At 43.6% G+C, this 4,920-nt stretch overlaps 1 long non-coding RNA gene across 1 annotated transcript; it reads right to left on the reverse strand.

Moving 5' to 3' along the window:
- Positions 1-1,765: 1,765 nt before the first annotated feature.
- Positions 1,766-3,277, reverse strand: LOC148145116 (uncharacterized). Its single transcript, XR_015750935.1, has 2 exons — positions 3,132-3,277; positions 1,766-2,216 (listed from the first exon to the last, which is right to left on the reverse strand). It is a non-coding gene; the product is annotated as an uncharacterized LOC148145116 (long non-coding RNA).
- Positions 3,278-4,920: the final 1,643 nt, after the last annotated feature.

Raw genomic sequence — 4,920 nt, forward strand, 5'->3', positions numbered from 1 at the left:
GTTCTCTGAAACATAGTTGGCACCTGTCTCCTCGACATAGAGGAGACCACATCGGGTGCAACGGATACAGCAGATGACATTAGGGACGTGCTGGTAAATTTCTGTTGGGTGTTGAAGGATCCTTTGGGACCTCAGACGGAGCTGAGGGGGGAGGTGTGGTACAGGTTTTGCACTTCCTGCTGTATCCGTTGCAATCCGATGTGGTCTCCTCTAGCCTCTCCCTGACCTGACCTCACCATCTACTCACTGAAATCACACATTTATTAGCACCCTGAGAAACTATTTACATATCCTAAAGCTTTCCAGTGTAATATTGAATGAATAAACTTAACAGAATATGGCAGCTGGTGACATTAAAAAAAATAGAATTGCCTATCTTCCACTCAATGAGTCCGACAGAGAAACAGTTCAATGGGAGACCGCTCCATATTCGTGAAGAGGCTCACAGTTTCTGAAGTCCAAGCCAGAGCTCCATCATTGGGAAAACAAAATAATGGAGTGGTGAGCCAATGGTGATTGTCATACCTCAGATTATTTGGCCCAATGTATCAGTCCATTAGCCTTATGGAAAAAAAATAAGCACTTTATGAAGTGAAAACATTTCAGGTCTAACAATGTTATTATTTCAATCTCTGAGAATCAAGATACAACATGATTAATATCATATTTCATTGCATGTTATATTGACAAACTAGCTTGGTAGGAATTTGGAACTATCCAACTTCCACATGGTTGAAGAACAGACAGCACACAATTGTTCACCCAGCTTGATTTTCCTGACCCATGCCACTCTCCCCACCAACCTCACCGAACCCCCAGGTACCTTCCCCTGCAACCGGAAAAGATGCAAAGTCTGCTGGCATACCACCCCCCCTCACCTCCATCCAGTGATCCCAACAAGCCTTTCCAGGTGAGACAGAGGTTCCCCTGCCTCTCCTCCAACCTAGTTTACTGCATCAGGTGCTCCTGATGTGGTCTTCTCGACATCAGGGAAACCGAACGTAAACTTATGGCACGTTTCACCAAGCATCTCAGCCGTGCTCTTAAGGGACATCCTGACCACCCGGTCACTGCTCTTTTCAATTCCCCTTCCCACTCCCTCTCCGAGACGTCAATCCTTGTCCACTTCCATTGCCACAGTGAATCAGACTGAAAATTCGAGGAAGAACACCTCATCATTCACCTAGGCAAACTACAGCCTGGTAGAGTTCTCCATTGAGTTCTCCAAATTCAAATAACCTTCTTTCCTATCCCCCAGCTCCATTTCCAGCCCCTCCCCCTCCATTCTGTTCCACCAAATGGCCCTTCCTTCCAACCACCAACTGGATTCATTTCTCACATCAACCAACCAAGCCATAGTCTCTACATGTGATCACCTATCACTACCTCACTATTCTGCTCCTCTCCCCACCCAAAACCCATACCTGCCCCCTCCTTTATCTGCAGCTCCCCTCACACCCACCCCCAATCCTGAAGAAGGGTTACACCCAAAATGTCGACCTCTCCTACTCCTGTTGCTGCCTGGCCTGCTGTGTTCTTGCAGCCTCCTGCTTGTCTCCCTTGGATTCCAGCATCTGCAGTTTTTTCCTTTCCCGTGACTGAACCAAGCAAAGGCCCAGGAGAGAGAGCCGCACCACTGTGGTACAAATATTGGAAGACTTTGGGACTCCTCAGTCCCACCCCGAACCCAAAATCTTTCATTATCGCAATAACAGGATTGGGGTCATCCATAGATTGTGCATGTGCAGTTCCCAGTGATTTTGAATTTGGCATTTGAATTGAATTTATTGTCACGGTACCGAGGCACAGTGAAAAGCTTTGTCTTGTGAGCAATACAGGCAGATCACAGAGTTAAGTAGCATTGATAGTAAATAATAGGTAAACAGCAGCAAAAACAAAAACACAGGTACAGGCAAATGTTAAGAGTTTGTGAGTCCTTTCAGTATTCTAACAACAGTAGGGTAGAAACTGTTTCGAAACCGGCTGATGCATGTGTTCAGGCTATTGTACCTTCTCCCCGATGGTAGAGGTTGTAGAAAAACATTACCAGGGTGGGATGGATCTTTAAGAGTGCTGGCGGCCTTTCCTTGACAGCGGGCCTGGTAGGTGAATTCTATAGATGGGAGGTTGGCCTTTGTGATTGTCCGGGCCGAGTTCACTACTGGGTATTTAAATAATCAGCTTCCTGCACCGAGATCAGGATTTGGAGTCCAAATCTGGAACACAAAGTGTGACATTTTCGTGAAGGGGTGATTCTCAGCTGAACTTTCAGATGGACAGCTACAACTGCTTATAGAATGGAAATGTTTGTTTGAATATGGGGTTTAGTTTGCTATAAGATAAGATAAGGATCTCAGGTGAGATGACTGTTTTCATAAGTGATGAAATGTAGGAATTTAAATACCTATATGATGGAGAAGACATAAACAGCACCACAGGACTCAGTGCTAGCCCCAATATATGTTTAAATGACCTGTCAATGACCATGTCTCGAAAGGTCTATCACCTTGCTGTGCAACCCAAGATCCCCTCCCCCATGGTCCCTGGAGCAGATCCTTAAAGAAGACACTACAAATTTGACAGACTACTGCACCACATAGAATCTCATAGTGAAAGCCTCTCTAATTGTATTCCATCTCATCATGCCAGTGCCAACACAAACTACATATCTACATGGATAGCCAGAGATCAAAGCCTGATCCCAAGCCAGTGTACCTGGGCATGACTCTAGATGGAACTTGGTCGACCAGGAGCATCTGAAAAAAGCAGCAGCAAAGGTCAAACCAGAAACAAGTTATTAATCAAACTTGTTGGATCTACATGATGCGCTGCTATCATAACACTTTGAACCTTAGCCCTTGTTCAATCACACCCTGCAGCAAAACCCTCTGCTCAGCATCCGTCCTCTGGCTTCCAGCCCTCAAGACACCACTCCCCTATACATCCAGACACTAACAAAACCCCACATGGTGGGAACTACCCCTGTTGCACCTCACTTACTGCTACTTAATGACATGTTAATCCATCTCCTGGCCATCTGCCATCTCAACGCGCTATAGTGAGCAGCCTTCCTGTGCAAGAGCCACTAAAGGTCACCTCTGGGTCAAAAGATTGGAAACACGGCAAGTTACCAGCAAGTTCCTTGTAATGAATCCTGATGGTTGAATAGCAAGCTTTGTACTATCACAGGGAGAATGGTCCTTGCTGAACAGATGTAGGTCAGGACGGGGCTCCTGCTTGACCAATCCCCAGCTCAATACAAGCTCCTGTGTATCTGGGGAGAGACACAAATAATCCTGCTAATTATTGAGGGGTGAATCCCTACAGAGTAAGTTGCTGACAAATCATCTTCTACTGAAGAAATGAGAAGTCAATTGCATTGTTCCAGGAGTGACATGCACAAAAAGAAAATCAGTAATGTGTTTACTTTTAAATTATTTTTAGAATACTTTAAGTCCTATATTGGTCCCATGACAACATCCTTCTATGTAATTTTCTTGTAATTAAATTGAGTTTAGTCTTTTAGTTTCCTGGTTGGGGTGAGGCGGGATGGGAGCTGTGCAGAGCAGTGTAGAGAAGTGGTGATGCTTTAAAATCCTGTAATGTGATTGGCTTCTGCCATCATTCTAGATCTATGCCATACATGCCCACTGAAGGACACTAATCAATTCCAGGATCACTACAGGACCGATAAGCTGTAATTCATGCCAATGAAAGCACAAGATCATTCAGTGAACCTTACCTCACACACCTTGGCAAGTGTCTGATTTGGGCGTTATCTCCAGCAGGCCATCTATCCAATGCAGAATGCTTACGTTATCTCTTGTAACATAAGAAACTGGACATAGTGACCATTATATTGAAGGATCAAACATGTTTATGAAAACTAGGAGAAAGTGAGGACTGCAGATGTTGGAGATCAGAGTTGAGAGTGTGGTGCTGGAAAAGCACAGCAGGTCAGGCAGCATCCGAGGAGCAGGAGAATCAATGTTTCAGGCATAAGCACTTCATCAGGAATTCTCCTGCTCCTGAGATACTGCCTGACTTGCTGTGCTTTTCTAGCACCACACTTTCGATGATGTTTATGATAGCTGGCATATATATATATATATATATATATATATATATACAAACACTACATTCATACCCAAATAAGTGTCTAGGCTAGCATTAGACTATATTAACTGGTTACAGCAGAAGAGCATTTTCCTGATATAGCATGCTTCAAGTGATTTGACACCTTTATACCCTGAGATCACATGCTATGATACAGTGATGATACTGACATATTAAATGTGAGGCATGGTTACATATTTACAAAACATTTTCCCAAACAGATATACATGGTGATGCTTATGCACATGTTGTCAATTCAATAACTTCACAAATAGGTAAGAGACTTGTCAAGATTAACATTTCAAACTTCGATATAGTTTGGCAACTCATCGTGAACTGGTGAGCATATACTTCTCTGGAAAAGTATGTTTTCTTTTCTGTTATATTTTATTGACAATTTGGTTTTATGTCAGTTCATTGCTGTCACTCAACGTCACCACAAAATCATCATCCTCAGCAGTGTTTTCATCCGCACTCACTACAGATCTGATTAATGTGCTGTATGTTGGTCTAAGCTGGCTTTACTTCCTTTCCAACATACCATGAGTGATAATGACTTCAGAAGATGTGGTTGCTTACTCTAGAAACCTAGGTTGGCATCCAAGTACTTGGAGGAAGTGAGGACTGCAGATGCTGGAGATTAGAGCTGAATAATGTGTTGCTGGAAAAGTGCAGCAGGTCAGGCAGCATCCAAGGAACAGGAGAATCGATGTTTCAGGCATAAGCCCTTCTTCAGGAATCCAAGTACTTGGTTTTGGTTTTCAAACTTGATCAATTGTGAAAGTTCTTTATTGGTCAGAGTAT

This window comes from Chiloscyllium plagiosum, unplaced genomic scaffold (assembly GCF_037043375.1).
Source record: "Chiloscyllium plagiosum isolate Xiang-an unplaced genomic scaffold, Cpla_swu_hap1 HiC_scaffold_26, whole genome shotgun sequence".
NCBI classification, from domain to species: domain Eukaryota; kingdom Metazoa; phylum Chordata; class Chondrichthyes; order Orectolobiformes; family Hemiscylliidae; genus Chiloscyllium; species Chiloscyllium plagiosum.